Source organism: Pan paniscus, chromosome 13 (assembly GCF_029289425.2).
Source record: "Pan paniscus chromosome 13, NHGRI_mPanPan1-v2.0_pri, whole genome shotgun sequence".
Taxonomy (NCBI): Eukaryota; Metazoa; Chordata; class Mammalia; order Primates; family Hominidae; genus Pan; species Pan paniscus.
Genome location: NC_073262.2, coordinates 25305389 through 25322581, shown reverse-complemented (window position 1 = coordinate 25322581; position 17193 = coordinate 25305389). Strand labels below are relative to the sequence as shown.

The 17193-nt window shown below is 37.5% G+C and overlaps 1 non-coding gene across 1 annotated transcript; it reads right to left on the bottom strand.

Moving 5' to 3' along the window:
- Positions 1-340: 340 nt before the first annotated feature.
- On the bottom strand, positions 341-447 carry LOC112439123 (U6 spliceosomal RNA). The gene has a single exon (XR_003027429.1). It is a non-coding gene; the product is annotated as a U6 spliceosomal RNA (small nuclear RNA).
- Between the last annotated feature and the right edge of the window lie 16746 nt (positions 448-17193).

Genomic DNA, 17193 nt, shown 5'->3' with positions numbered 1-17193 from the left:
AGACTGTTGAAATGACTTTTAACTTAAAATTGAAAAGCTATCAACTCTGAGTTACTGTTTAGGGGGCCATCTGAAGAAGTTGCTGCATCCTAGCCCACAAAAGAAGAAATGATAAAATCATTTTACATTGTCCATTGGCAGACATACAGAGTGGAGGCAGGAAGACAGGATTGCTTGCTGATTTTGGAAAGTGTTCTGTACATTTGATTTGGGGGTTCTGTCTCATAGGAATCACTGGAGGAAACAGTGGCAGTTGTGTTTGATAAATCACTTAAAAAATAAATTCTGTTGTGTATATTTAAGGTATACAACATGATTTTATAAGATACATGGATAGTAAAAAAATATATAGCATGTTCACAGATTTGCATGTCATTCTTGCACATGGACACGCTGATCTTCTCTGTATTGTTCCAATTTTAGAATATGTATTGCCAAAGCAAGCACTAAATCATTTTTACTTATTTATTCTCCTACTAACTAGTAGGAAAGAAGACTTGATAGGGAGAACCAAGGAAGAGGAGGAGAAGAACTCTGCTCACATCCTTCATTGGCTCAGCACTCGAGCTGCTCTTTTAATAGGCCTCAGGCTGCCCTTGAAACCCTAGGATGAGAAGTACTTTACTTTGCCAGATTATCCTGTGTATCAGTCAGGGTCCAGCCAGAAAAATAAGGCACTCCAGGTCTTTCAGCAAATGAAATTTAGTCCAGGAAATAGATTTCACAGATGATGGAGAAGGAGTTTAGGGACCAGAGAGAGGGCTTTTGGATGGGAACCAGAACTGTGGAAGTAAAGATAACCTGGAAGGAGGTGCAGCTTCTGGAGACATCAAAGGAGAGAGAGAGAGAAGGGAGAAAATTCATTTGTCATGCCCTTCCTTGTGCCCTTCATCTTCTAGCTGTGCCTCCAATATGCTGAAGCCAGAGGGCGAAAGAGCCTGGAAGAGTCGTTCCCTGAGATGGAGAGCAGAGCAGGGCAAGGCAGGGAAGAGCACAGACTGGCAGGGACAGGCGCATTGAGTACATTTTATAAAGTTGAGATTGTATGAATTAACTTACTGCCCCTGCACCTCTGACATGTTCTTACATGCCCACATGCACTGAGGCATTTTCAGTGTGCATGTGTACCTGTGTTTGTGTATGCGTATCTCTGAGATCTTGGTTGGGCTAATGTCCTACTTATGAGAAAAGTGCAAGTGCTCATTCTAAGATTGTATGCAAAATGACAGCGAACACTCCTCTTTTCAAGTGGCACTTAGCATTTACATAATGCTGAAACATCTGGTCTTTCCCATCAACCCAGGCATGAAGTTAGTCCAGTTGATTGCTTGGCATTATGTACAGACAACAGCTGGCTGGTTAACTGGAGTTTTGATTACGGCTGAATTGGCTGGATGTTTGGTGTCACATAGACTGAAGTTATGACTGGCTAACGATGGAGTAGAGCCAGTTACAGGGAAGATCAATGACAAATTTGTGGAATCAAACTTTTGTATGGAATTTCACTGGAAAAGATAATTATTTATTTCCAAGACTGAGTTTCAGAAACTCACTGGAATTTCACTGGAAAAGATAATTATTTGTTTCCAAGACAGTTTCAGAAACACTGAGACCTGGCTGAGTTTATCTCTGGTGTCTTTTCATTCCCATTTCATCTCCTTTCACCCAAGTGTCCCCTGCCCTTGTACCCAATATCCTCAGGTGCCCTTGGGCATTCACCCTTAAGGCACCTGGCTCCTGGGCTCATCACCCTGGGAACGACCTCCAGATTCTGAATTTTTTAACCTTTATGTCTCTTTCCCCTTTGTCCCTTTCATCAAATCACATTTGTCCTATCATTCAGAGATCTGCTGTCTGTTGCAGGATCAACTGATCTCAGAATCTAATTTTCATGAAGATGTTTGTAGATGATACTGTGCTAATATTTATTTTTTCATCTTTCCATATGTGGAAGTGGTCTCAACTGAGACTGAAATTCAGGCATAGTTGGCACATTTTTATCTTGTGCTTGCCAGAAGCATGTTTGCACAAACACTGAGGAATGTCCTGGGAGAAGAAGGAGCCAGGTTGGATAAGCTCTCAGCGTAGGGCCTTGCCTGTCAGGGGGTGCTGAGCCAGCATGTGCCATGGTTTCAGGCACCTAGAGCTGTCTCCCTGCCCTAATGGAACATATCTGAGTTTTGCGGAGAGCAGAGGAACTCTAAAATTTTAAGGGAGGTTAGGGGTGAGAAGAGAGAGAGATAGAGAACTCTGTAAAGTACTGGGACCTAAGTGACCATGCTTGAGAATCTCTCCAAAGCAAAATGGAAGTAAGATTTCTTTCTTGTGACATAGTTCTTGCATAGATTTGATTTCTGGAGAGCCCTATGAGGAACTGGGGTACTTGCAGGAATGATGGCTAAGCCAAGCTGAGGTCATCACAGGAGCCGGCAGGAATGGGATTATTTAGCAGCCTGTTTCAGACTCAGAAATATTGGAAAAAAGTTTTTGAGGGGATCAGGGTGAGTAGTGGGGTGGGGAAGGCTGAAGGCCTGAAGGCCTGTCAAACACAAATGGTTATACAGACTATAAACATTTAAATTATTCCATTAAATAAAACTTCATTTTAACCCACATTTTTAAGGTCTAAGGAAATTCAGATGGTACCTGTAACATATTTGCCTTTTACCAGAACCTTTGAATGTTTTGCGTCCAATGCATGATTGATGGTGGCAATTTCAGATCATCCAATGGTAAATTGGTGAAGGAAAAATACTTTTAGGCAATCATTTAAGTATTCTTCAAATTATACTTCATAAATTTGCTTCTTAGCCCCCTGGTTTTATTTGTTAGCTTAAGACATGAGGACTTGAAATGTCACTATATGATTATTGACAGAGACTTGGCTGCTACTGGGGAGAGGAGTGTGAAATCCAAACACATTTTTAAAATCTGAGTAGATCTTTATTAGCTCATAACTAGCAATATTACAATGGAAGTTATTTTAGTTTATACAAATAATTAAGGTAAAACTTCAGTTTTAATGATAGGTTTGCTGATTGGTTTTACTATATTAATTCATTTAACAGACATTTGCTTGGTGCCTATTATGTATTAAACACTTTGCTGGGCTCAGGGTAAACTTTGGTGAATTCAACAGATTTAAAATCTAATATAGCTAAATCAGGCTTAACTTCCTTTGTTTTCTAGCTGAGATACCAACTGAAAAGATTAATGTATCAAAACAACAAATTTTCCCTAAGAAAGATTATGCTTTATATCATCAGAAAGTATGTTCCCTGTCCCCAAATCTGGACATATGAATATATATCAATGTTTGTGTGTGTGTGTGTGTGTGTGCGCGCGTGCGCGCGCATAGTATAACTTGTGTTCGTATCACCAGAACCTTGTATGGCTAAAGAAAAATTACAGAAATTTAAACATCAAACATATAAGTTTCATCTGTAGAAAAAAAATCCAGATTTTTTTTAAACCACCAAAATTGCAGTCAGCTGCTGAGAGAAAAATAAAGGCAAAGATCCTGTTTACAAGGCACCTAGAGTTCAGCCATCAGATGGTTTTGGTTAAGCTGTAGTTTCTCTTCATGCTGATGTTTCTATAAGACATTTTTGTGAGTCAGTCATCACCCAACTTCCTAGTGTCTTTCTTTCCCTTGTATGTGTGTGTGTTTTTTTTTTTACAATACCTTTATAGCGTTGCTTTTAATTTTTGACAACATTTACTGAAAACTTACTCCTTTACAGCTTTTATGCGATTTGTAGAATTGCATTCTATAATAGGCAAAATTCTGATGTGTGTGTGTGTGTGTGTGTGTGTGTGTGTGGTGGGGGTAGCGGGGGTTCCTGTTGTTTCTTTGTGGCTCTTTCTGTCCATTTTTAACTTCTGCTGGCAAGACGCTGGTATTAAATCTTTACCCCACTAAGTTATTAAGTATTTAAGCTTATAATAGACTTGTCCTCTTTACCTTGTCTATGCCTTCCTGGAAAGAGAGTACATTAGAAGGTTTACTGGTTGTGACTACCCCACCATGCCTAGAATAACTAGGTGATAAGCCATCTCATGCCTAGCTAATATTCTGCCCTATGGGAAGTTTGCTATAGGTAGTAGGGTGTGCCCCACTACACCAAAGGTGAGGGAGTTAAGCTGTCTGTTTGCAAGAGGGTCACAGCTTTCCCATATACGTGTGCCAGGACTTGCTGACAGGGAATCTGTCTTGATGAGCTGCACTGCATTCTCAATGCCTCCAGTGCTAAAGCATTCAATGAAAATATTTTTGATTGACTTCTCCCACTATGGCAGTTTTTGATTCTGCAGTGGGTTTGGATTTAAAACTATTGTCCTTATTGTCTGATAATGGGAACCCCCTAGCTGCTCATTGCCATAAAAGGAACCCAGTAGACACACCTGTGAATTATGTTTTCCACATTTTCTACCAACTGGTAAAGCCACTTAAAATACTTAGATTCATTTGTTTTAGATGTAGGAAAAAAATCTCTCTATGTGACTACAATTGCATGTCTACTATATGTGTATTTGTTTTTAACCATTCTTTCTGAAATAGAAACTGATCATTCTGGGTCATCGCTGAAGAAGTACTTACCCCCTTTTCAGCTGGAAAAAATATGTACCTGAATTATGGGAGAATAAAAGGAACCTTCCGTTCACCATTCGTCTTGGCTCCTTTCCTTTGGTAGAGAGGTAGGGGAGAAAGGAAGAAAAAACACACACACACACCAAAACCTCATGGACTATTCCCTTAACTTCTTTCCCTGGAGTCATTGACTACTAACTGAAATAAACCTATCTATTCATTAAAAAAAATTATATTTGCCTATTTAAAAAGGCCTATTTTTCTGTATCTCTTATTTTTCTTTAATTCTGAAGAGTATGGAATGGAAAATATGCATTTTCTTTTTTTTTTACATAGTTTGGGAACAATTTAAAGAAAACTGTGTAAAACGTTATTATGCTTTAGCTTGTGACTTTGTACAGATCTGAGTGTTGTGTGTTCTTCATGATGTATTGTGTAAATGATTAGCTACAACCACAACCTACTCTTTTGGCTCTGACAGCAGATATTTTTGTTAGATTTGAATTAGGCAACAAATAGAATGCTAACTCTTAACAAGTATTTTTGCTATAAGTGCTTTTTTTTTGTTTTTTGTTTTTTGTTTTTTTTTTTTTGAGATGAATTCTTGCTCTTGTCACCCAGGCTGGAGTACAATGGCACAATCTCGGCTCACTGCAACCTCCGCCTCCCAGGTTCAAGTGATTTTCCTGCCTCAGCCTCCCGAGTAACTGGGATTACAGGCACCTGCCACCATGCCCAGCTAATTTTTGTATTTTTAGTAGAGACGGCATTTCACCATGTTGGCCAGGCTGGTCTCAAACTCCTGACCTCCAGGTGATCCGCCCACCTCGGCCTCCCAAAGTTCTGGGATTACAGGCGTGAGCCACCATGCTTGGCCGCTATAAGTGTTTTCTAATATTTGTAATAAGACATTTTATTTATATAACACTTTATAAAACTTCATTGTCTTCTTTGAATCTCAGCTCCCTAAAACAGGTGCCATTGTCTCCAAATTGGGAGCCAGAAAGTATTCATGATTTGTTTGAGGTCACAAGTTAGGTTAGTGACAGAGCCAGAACCCAAATTGAAATTCTTTCTACAAAGGCTGGACACCTTGACCAAGTATATCAGTTTAGCTGGAGCTTTGGCATAGCTAGAGCTTGTCTGTTGTTCAAAATGCAGTTTTTCTCTCTTCTCTGCTTCTATATGAAGACAACAGTCTTATCTATCTTGTTCACAATTTCAGCCCTAGCAGCTTGCACAGAACTTTGAATGGAATAGTTAATACATATATGTGAATACATATATGTGAATGAATGAAGTACAGAAGATGCTGAGGGTTTGCTTTGAATAACATTGCAGTATGCCTCCCATCCCCTTTCTGCGTGCTTCTCTTATTATGCTAGAAACAATATTTGAAGTTTGAAATAATGGAGTTAGACACTGCCTTATTATTTAAGGATTTGATATGGTAGTCAGGCAAAAATAATTTCATTTAAATTCCCTATTTCTTGACTTACTCTGCTATCTTAGAAAATTAAATTAATCTCTCTGCTGGGTCTTGAGATCCATCTAGAACTTGGCTATAACCTGAGAATGTTTTGTGTTCTGGTTTTTTCTTCACTGTTGGAGTCTGCTTGAGAAGGCTGGAAATGTATTTTCATTCCATTTTTCAGTATAACACATTGTGAGTCCTCACTGAATTAGATTCTTCCCCCTGAAAAAGCTACCCCTGGAAAGATGTTCGGCACTTTTGGATATTGCTCTTTTGTGTTTTTTTTTGGACCCCCAGGGAACCATTTAGTGAAAATGAACCATTATACTTGAATTCCTGTTCAGCCACTAGAAGAACAATTGCCCATGACTTCCCATTCACAAAAGCCATGCTCCAGCATAAGTTTCTGTCTGAAGCGCTTTCTAGTTCCAATCCCATGTCTTTGGAATATTTCAGGCATGCAGGAGATCTTTTCTGGAGGTTTTACTGGAATGATTAGTTTGTGCTTGAAACATGAGAAGCAGCTAAGGATGAGGCCTGCTGGGACTCTAGATGCCATGGAGACAAGCAGATATTAGTTATGATTTCCATCATTTTTTTCACTACCTCTCTGAAAGTAGTAGATATTGTGATAAGACCTCTCAAGGAAGGGAGGACAATTATCCTCTTTCTCCCCTACCTCACCTTTCCACCCTATAAAAGTGTGGCAGACTCAAACCAAACTTGTTGGCTGGAAGCCTAAAGGGATTCCTCCTCATGTGGCAGGCTGTCGTAGCATTTTTATGATAGCTAGTGTTTCTTTTGGTCTGAAACTCTGGTATGTGAAATGTAGGTCAGGGGTTGGAAATTAATGCCTGCTTTTCATGTGAGAAGGAATAATTGGCATGAAATGTAGTAAAGAATGCCTGCAAGCCTGGCGGTGTTGGGTCATTTTTTTTTTTTTTTTTTGTTATTGGTTTTGGCTGCTATTCCCAGAAAAATAATGGGCAGGTTCACATTTCTTAGAACATATCTTTATCAACTCTGACAACTTACTGTGTCTTGGACCCCCAAGAGACAGTCAGCCTGGAAGTCTTTGCTTGTGCCATTTCTGTGCTGGATCCTTGGCTGTACACACCATGACAAATTAATACAGATGGAATAATGAATTTCTCTTATCCCTGAGACCAGACCTGCTGAGGAAAACATCTATATCCTTTGAGAGATTTGAAATTAGTATAACAAGTTCTATACGGAGATGATCATGTTGAATAAAGGTTTTATTTTACTCTTACAAGTGCAGTCATCACTGGAGTATGCACATATTACAGGGAAGCTTAGTCTACAAATGGGTTGGGTTCTAACCATTAATTTTGGAATGTTGCAGACATTTTCCTTTATGAAGAATGTTATAGGTCTATCTGACTTAAAAATCAATAGGGGAGTAAAAGTACAGTGCATTTTCAATGAAAAACAATAGAAAACACATAGTTTTAATACTATTAATTAGGCAAAACAGAGGAACAACACAATCGAAGAAGAAATAGTTTTTGCTTTTCTCAAATGTGGGTGCTTGCAGTTTGATTAGGGGCAGATGAATCAATGCCTTTTGGTGTTTTAAAGTGGTTTTGAAAACATTCAAGGACTTGAAGGGTTGGAGGCCAATCTTTTTCTATTAAGTCTGTGACCATTATAGTTAAAAAAGCTCATTAGAAAAAAGAAACCTGAAGCAACTTTTTTTTTTCTCATTGTCTCTTTAACACATTGGGTTGAATAGCTTTTTTCCTGATTCTTGGATGAAATTTTGAGCAGATCTCAGAGTTTTAAAAATTACTCTCTATTTTCTGGCAATTAGTAATCTTCCAGTTACTTTAAAGCTTTAAGCGGTTCAGTTCAGTATAATAATAGAAAACCATTGTCCTCTTTAAATTTTCTCCCATTTCCCAGCCAGGGCCTGACCAAGAATTGGAAGCCTGGTGTGTGTGTGGTGTTTGTGTGTGTGCATGTGTGTGAATGCATGTGAATGTGTGTATAAATGCATGTGTATGAGAGTGTATGTATGTGAATGTAAAGTGTGTGTGTGTGCGTGTGTGTGTGTGTGTGTGTGTGTATGAGACGTGGCATGTCCTCTTCCATCACTAACTATGGCTTCTAGTGCCTTCAGCACTGGAGGGGGATAAGGGAGAAGAGTTAAGGGGACATCAAAGAGCTTACTGATGTGATTTGGATTTGCCATCATGGAGGCTCAAACCTGACTTTATCACAGGGGTGTTTTTGGAGTGATTTTGCCTGTGGGAGACTCAACTGCAACTATAATTACTGTAAGATAGGTGATACCTCATGCAGTTTGTTACTTTTGACACTGTCCTCGATTCCTGGCAGTTTGCTATGTCTTTCCAGGCAGTCCTTCCAAGAACTCTAGGTTTGTTCCTTCCTGTGTGGCACACAGTTGGTGTGCAGAAAGTTTGATTCCTTCCTTGTTCTCTGCATTGCTTCTTCAGGCCGGTCTAGCCACAATGTCTTATACCTGCACTAACATTCTTTTAAAACTCTGGGAGATATTTATCAAACTCTTCAAGTGTCTCCCCCGCTTGAAGTTCCTCTCACTTGGCTTAAAGCAAAGAAGTAGGTTTTCTCCCTTGGGGGAGCCATGCTGCCAATAACTCTCTCAACAGGATTCTTCTCCAGTTCTTCGAACTGTAGAGGTTTTTTTTTTTTTTTTTTTTTTTCTTTTCTTTTTTTTTTATTAGGGTTCACTGATGCTGATAAAAACAGTTTTACAATCTTCTTAGCAGTTCTGCACAGGGCTCTGTTCTTACCTCACTGTCATATGATATTTAGGCCTTAGGAGCCTAGAAAAAGCTGAAGTAGAAATAATTTTATTTATTATTCTGTCGAATGTCCAATTTACTTCAATACATAAAGTCTTCTTGGCTTTTGCTGTTGAGTATTATTAATACTGCTCCAATCAGCCCGAATTCAGGTTTTTTATGCTCACAAGTAGCATTATGAGAAAAATGAAAAGAAAGGTATTGGTAAAAAAGACATTGTTTACTCTGAGATAAATCTGACTGTGATATATGACAGGAAGAAATGCAAATGGCCAAGAAATGCTAAAAACATAGTCTAGCGTGAACTTGAATATGGAAAAATGGTGGTGGGGAAGGGAAGTTTCTACTAGGGGACAAGGTCAAATGGAGGACATCTTGGTGCATATTTAGGGTAGACACTGAAGGGGAGAGAAGGAGCAGAAATGGTGTACAAATGGCACCATTCAATTTGCCTATTACCAACCTGGAAATTATCATTATTCATAGAGAAAACTATTCTTCAAATTAATCACTTGATTCTCCTTGTTCTAATGCAATCTCATACCCTGTTCTATACCAGTAACCCATCATATGCCCAGGCTTCTGCCAGTGTTACCCAGGTGAATCATTTATTCAGCAAAACAGCTATTTAGGAGGCACCTGTTAAGTACAAGGGCCTGTGCCTGGTGTGTTGAGGATATACTATGTTATGGCATAGCCCACTCTCAAGGAGATTTCAGTTGAGGTGGGAATGCATGATTGTATGAAGGATGACGTAGACTCATAGGCCTGTTAGCATTAGAACATTATTTCATGTGCTCCTGTTATTGTATAGATGAGAAAACTGAGATCTAGAAAGATTCAGTGGCCTTAGAATCAACTAGTTAAGGAATGACAGAACGAGGGCTAGAACTTGGTTCTTTTTACTTTTGCTCACTGCTGCTTCTACAACCTCTTTTAAAAATATGATACCTTGATACAATCTTACAAAGCTATGGGCCATTTGTTCCTAAAAAACAACTGTGTGCTGGAGCCAGCTTTCACCAGCTCTTACCGGCAGATTGTGAGCACCTTTTCAACTGGCCATGGTAAAAGAATTTACACCACAGAAATGGACAAACACCACAAACCTGGGATCCTCTTCCTTCCAGGGAGAGCCAGTTATTAAACATTTACCAGCATACCACTGCTTATACATAACAAATGTGATAAGCTCAGACACTCCTTCATGAAGTGGTCGTCACGTGAATGCATTTTATGGAGAAATGAACTTTAAGACAGGGAAAGGGGAAATGACGGAGTCTATTTGAGACTGGAATTATGGAGTGAACATAATTCTGGGATATCAAATAGAGAAATTTGGCGGGGTGGGGTTACATAGGACAGGAGTTCCTAAATCACATGCCTGCAAAGACCAGGCTGAAAAAATAAAGGTGTAAATCAGGGTGGAGTTATGAATAGTAGGGCATGAGGAGTCTGTGGTAAAGTGAAAAGTAAAAGCCTCCCTAAAGGTATTAAAAAAAAAAACAAAACTTCCTGTATTCTACCCACTTTGAATTTACCGTAAAGAACTAACAAGGGTAAGCCTAGACAGCAGTTCACATCAAACAGGACCCTGAGAAGGGATTATCATTTTCCTTCTTAAATGAACATTAGTTTCCTTGACACAGTGAAGGCAACATTTAGCATCCTAATTTATTTCTCTTTTCTTTCTTACTTCTTCCATGTTTTCACTGGGAAATGTCTGTAAATTATTGCTTTTTGTTGTGTGTAAAAAGTCGTTCAACCAGCATTTTCCTTTGTTAGTGTGGGTTATTTATAGTTGAGTTTATGGTACTATTCTCAGCTTTATCATCCTGTTTCAAGGGTAATGATACTCCCAAAGAAATAAAGACTCAGTTTTGTTTCTAAGGATGTTCATTCATATCTCTATGTATCTGAAAAAAATGTCACTATGCAAAATGGAAAGTTTATATATTTTAAGGAAGGATCTAGAAACACATTATTTAATTGATTTTTTCTTTCAAAATGTCCCCAAGTTAATTTCAAATAGCCTTTTAAACATGTTTCTTTTTTACATTAATTTGTAAGGATAACTCCACATTGATCAACAGCCATTTTTAAAAAATGAGAATTGCCTTCTGCAGAGATATCTTTATTCTAACATGTTAAATCCACAGGGCTTTATACAAAATGAAAAAAATCAATAAAACAAATGATGTGATTCCTAGTGAAAAGTTGTTCTGTATAAACCAAATACTGTAATTTTTATCTGAAAAAGTCCTAAATTCTTAAAATTCCCTAATTATAATTTCAACTGCAAGAAGCCTAACAACAAAAAATATTGCTCTTTGAAAATGTTCTGCAAGCCCCTCTAATGACAATGACTACCATTGTGTTTGACAAGGATCCCACTGATGTTTGCTGCCAGGGGTACATGTCTCTAGCCTCAAAGATGGACTTAACTGAGGCACCTCCTGGGATGAGCTGGTCAGAAGAAGAGCAAGGGTGGGATGGACATGGATTTTGGCATTCAGTCGTCAGAAAATAAGAGACAATCTAATCATCACAATCTATTCTACAACTTTAGCCTCCTTAGCACAGATGGACTAACTGGCAGAGCGTATTAGAGGGGTTCTTGGGATCCTGGCCTGCTTGCCCCTATAATTCTGCTAGAGATATAAATGAGAAAAAAGTAGATGCTTAATAATTGTTTGCTGAAGGAGTCAGGAACTGAGAGGTCAAGTGTTGCAAGTTCTCTCACAATTTTCAGTCTACTTCAGCCTAGAATCTGGGCCTCAGCCCGTAGCCACAGGTTTTTCTCTGGCTCTCTGCTGCAGAGGAGGATGGCACCCAACCAATTCTGTGCAGAAAGCCAGGAGAGTGCAGAAAATGTCATGCTCATGAGCAAAGTTCTGGGTACAAAGGACTTGTGGAGTCTGGAAATACCTGAATTTTCCTTGGAGAGGAAAGATTAGGCCTGAGAAGGTATTCAAAATTGGACCCCTCCTTCCAAAGTGTGTCTGAAAAGTGTGTTTGGGATAGGCTTGTTATATATGGCCTTTATCATGTTGATGTATGTTCCTTCTAATCCAGTTTGTTGAGAGTTTTTATCATGAAGGGGTGCTGAATTTTATTGAATGCTTTTTCAGCATCTATTGAAATTATCATATGGATTTTGTCCTTGATTCTGCTGATCATATATCATGTTTATTGATTTGCATGTATTGAACCATTACTGCATGGATGTGCTTTGAGAAGTGCTGCATGCTCAACAATAGCCAGTCAGATTAAAAGGTGCGCCTATAGGCCCAGAGCTGCCCATGTGCCCTGGGAGAAGGACCAATAGCACTATGAGCTTCCTGCTAGGGCACACCAAAATGAAAGTGTTTGGTGTGAGATGTGTACCACATCCTCCAAGCCAAAATTCTGGCTTTCTTTTGGGCTGCCAGCTTTTTCTTTTCACAAAAATTTCAGCCTTTCACTTCCCTTGCTCAGATTCTTTTTACCCTGGGATTTACCCTGAGATTTTTTATCCTGTAAAAAAACTACCCTGTAATTTTTTTTACCCTGAAATATTACCCTGTAATATTTTTACCCTGGGATTTACCCTGTCACAATCCATAACTTGGTTTTAGCTCCTGTTCTTCTGGTTTCATTTAGTCCTCAGTGCCCTGAAGCACGTGCCATCAGTGTCCCCTTTCTCCCTTTCTGTCATCATCCAGTGGGCTTTTCCCTGACTTCCAACTTCCAGTATTTTCATCTCAGTATCTCATTTCTTTTTGAGCAGAAGCACAGAAAACAGCTTTGCCTATGATCCATGATCAGTGAGCCAGAAGTGCCTGGGAATTAACAAACCCTGGGAGCAGCTTTCAACAATGACCTCAGGACAACTCCTGAGATATAAATACCCGAGCTCCCCTGCCTCTTGGATGCAGTAATTCAAAGGGGTATGTTCCCTGGCTCTCAAGAGTTTCCTCAGTGAGATTAAACTCAAGTTGCATACAATACTAGTGGGACTGGTAAAGCACCCTTTTTCTTTTTTTGTATTCCTTCCCTTCTTCTTTACCCTTACACCCAGCATTTCCTAAAATTGCTATTTGCACTCAAATCCTTGTCTCAGGGTGCTCTGGAACAATACAAACTCCAGCACATGTCTAACATTAGGGACTCTACCTCTACTCCCTTGCCATTTCTGTCTTTTTAAAAAACCTCTTGCTGAATCATCTAGATTCTGTTTCTACAAAAGGATGGGCAATGGTTTAGAGATAAAAAGGAAATTATATAAATGTCCAAGTAATGTATACTTATGCTAGATATTCAGTGCTTTTAATCATTAGAAACCAAGGTTGTTGGCTTAGCACATCAAGTGAAAGAATTCAGTGAAACCAGGTAGAAAAGGGTACCAATATTTTTTAGGAATGGTAATAGCTAATCATTTATTGAACACTAGTGACAATGTTTAAACTATGTCATCTCTATGTTTATCTCTATGTTTAAACTATGTGTGTGTTACTTAAGTTTATCTCTACAATATTATTATATCTCTATAATATTATATAGATATATGTAATATAATTATTATATCTCTATAATAAACCTAAGTGGTAGATATACTTATTTCATTTTTACTGATGATGAATATGAATGGACCAAAGTAATTTGCCTTAAATCAGTCAGCTCATAATGGGCAAAATCCACATTTAAAGATCTTACTCATGTCAAAGTCCATTCTCTTAATTAGTCTACAGTCTTCCTTGTAAGTTTTCTTTGAAGTAGATGGGAGATATATAATCAGTCCTACTTACTGATTCTGAAATGCAGTTGATCAAATCATCATTCTAAAGGTGTAAGATTACAGCTTTTCTTTAAAAAGGATTGAGCTGGCTATAAATTGCAGTATAAATTCAGATTTATTCTGTTTCATCATTTAATTCTTGGAAAAGACTACTCATAAAAATTCTCTCATAGTATTATTGGTATTATGCATTAAGAGCTAGAAAAATAGGTCAACATTTTAGACGTATTTCTGGTGGCACATTTTGCTATTAGTCTACAAGGATTATAGCAGATCACTATCTTTAAATGACATTGCAACTTGAGGCTCAAATTTGATGATCCTGGGAAAGTTGAAATTTAGTGCCCTATTTTGAGGTTAAACTATGGCTGCAAGTAATTTCTGGAAAACTGACATCCTGATAGACTTGAAAAAAAAAAAGAAAGAGGAAACAAATTAAAATTGTTCTATCAGGCTTTGTCAGGGTCTAGAAATCCTAATTTATAATGAAATTGGAGGTGAGCTAAGATAGCAATAGAATGAGAAGTTAGGAAAGGGAAGAAATTGACCAGGAACAGTGAATATACTGCTTACGTTATCTTACATCAGAATTCAGGAGTCTCCAACATTCATTAACTAAATTCTCTCTTTTGTGTTTACTCTGATAGTTTTGTAGTTGTGATAATATTATAGATATATATTATATCTATATCTATATATATCTATATAATATATCTATATAATAATATAGATAATATTATAGATATAGTCTAGTTGTTGACATTTGGAGGTAAGAGTATCTCCAACCTGGGTCAGGTAGCAGTTTAGTAAAATATTTTCTCTTCATTAAGATGAGAGGTGTTACCAAATGGAATAAGTATTTGACTTTTCTGTGTGACCACATGATATAGGTGTTAAATAGGTTTGTCTTCAGATGCAAACATCAGAAAACCTGACTAAAATCCCTCAGGATTGATGGGGTTTACTTTTTCTAAATAGTGCTAAGTCTGAAGGTAGGTGGCTCTGAGCATTTAGGGGTTTAGACATGTGAACTCTCCTTCCTGGTTGCAAGTAGCAATCCTGGCTTAATCAAGTTTATACTCAAGGCAGAAAGAAGAGAGAATGGATGACTAAAGCTTCCCCAGAACCCACATGTGGAGTTTTCCTATGTCTCATTAGCCAGAACTGGGTTATGTTGGCAAGCCCTTGCTGAAACAGAGACCAGGAAGGTGAAGATTTAGTTTTTCTGCTCATACTGTGGAAGGTGAAAGGAATGGAGGTTAGGGAGGGTATAGAATTAGCAAGCCAAGAGTTCCTATGTAATGCCAATGTGTAAGTAGGATCTATAAATATTAAATCTAAGAAAACAAACTTTAGTAGAACATACCAAGAAGGACTAACTAATCATCACGGCTACCCAGAACTGAAATGGGCTCCCCAGTAGGTAATTCATTCCCTATCAGAGCATATGTTTAAACACTGGGTGAATGAGCATTTGACCGATTTACTGTGGAGAAGATTTAAACATTAGATAGATAAGTGGTTGAACTTTATGTCTTCAAAGTTGTCTTCAAATCCTCAGGATTTTATGATACTCTGTAAGCATTCCAATTGCTTGCAATTTGAAAATTGTGTTTTCTTTGTGGTTCATTTTTCTGTCATGGCCACTGGCACAAATCTGCTTTACTTTTATCTTAACATTAATATCCAACAGTGAGATATCTAGTCTCTACAAAGAAAATGTATTTATCTCTGTGTTCATATCTTAAATAAAAACCTTTTACCTCCTTCCAGAAATGTTGACAGAATAGATGCTGAAAGAATTTTTTTCTAATGGATATGGTTTTTAATTTGATGCATTTTAAACTTTCAAAGGCTTCATTAAAGCTCACACACATTGTCTTTTAGATGCCCAGTAGGACTGTACATTTCTGTAGCAATCTTGAAGCACTTCCCCTATTTTTGTACAAACTAATGAGATAATCTCTATTTGGATTTGAGTCTATGTTCATGAAAGTCAGAAGTTGTTTAAAGAGAAAAATCATGTAAGTAGTGAGTTGAATTTTTGAACTGGGTAATACTGAAAGTTTTGAATTTTTGCCAAATACAGGCCAAACTAAAATGTACCCTAATCCCAGTACTTTATGTGAAATAAGATTGATTTCTGCTTTGTATGAGAAAAAGCTATACCAAAATGTTAGAAAAAATGCTGGAATTAATAGTCTACCCAAGAGCAATGAATTATATTTGCCAATCCCTGGAATCAAATGAGTATTTAAAATATACCTGTAAGTCTCAAGACAGAAAACTTTTATTATTATTATTTTCCTTTTCACAAATAGTATCAGGAAAGACTAATTAAACAAGGATGTGGAGAATACAGGACTAACTTAAAAAGAAAAATCCCCAACTTTGATTTGTTAAAAATAATCCAAATTGAATAAAAGTTGAGATATGTTCTTCTCTGGTCAGGCATTATTAAAATAATTGATAGCACTCAGTGATGGTAAGGGTATAGGAAAACAGGCCTTGTCATTTATTTCTGGTGGAAATGTAAATTGACTCAAGTGATTTGGAAGGTAATTTTTAAAGTATCTGTAAAAAGCCCTAAAAATGAAATGATCATTGACTCAGAAATTTCACCTTTACCAATTTATCCTTAGGAAATTCTTACATGAGTTCCAAAATATAACCAAATAATATTGCTGTGGTATTATTTGTAATAGTGAAAAATTGCATATCACCTAAATAAATCATCACTGATACAGTGGTGGTTGAGAAAACTATGGGGCATTTGTAGAGTGGCAAATTACGTGGATTTAAAAATATAATAAAGCCTGAAAATGAAAATATCTATAATATATTGAAAAAAGAAAAATTTAGAATATTATGTATAGCCCAATCTCACTTTGATTTTAAAAATTGTATGACTGTATCCATCTTATAAAAAGTTTTGAAGGATATATCATTAACTGTTTAATAGTAGTCACATTTTGGGGCTGGAGTTCAGCATGATTTTACAAAACAATGTCTTAAAAGTTGAACTCAGCCTGAGCAACATGGCGAAACCACTTCTCTACAAAAAATACAAAAATTGCGCCACTGCATTCCAGCCTGGGCAACACAGGGAGACCTTGTCTCAAAAGAAAAAAAAAAAAGAACTCAATTTGGGAACCATCTATCCAGTAAAGGCTCTGTTAAGTGTATTTCTTTCATGTTAGGTATCTTAAAAGTATTCATGTGGTCCTAGGAATAGCAAGTCTTACAGCCAGGATGTGTTGAGAAGAAATTGCCTGAGAAATTAGTAAAAAAGGCATTTGGAGATAAATTTACTTCTAGTTCTGGTCTTTACACAGGCTATTTATAATTTGGGCCACATCAACTAAAATTCAGTGCTTCAGTTTGTCTATCTTGGAAAATGGGAAGCTTAAAGATGAACTGAAACTGAGTAATTCTAAGTGCATCTGTATATGAATGTCGAGCAATATTTATTTACCTCTTTGTTTCCTTCTTTGTGAGTTTTTTTTAAGATGGGTATCTTTAAGATTAAGTTATTCTAAGC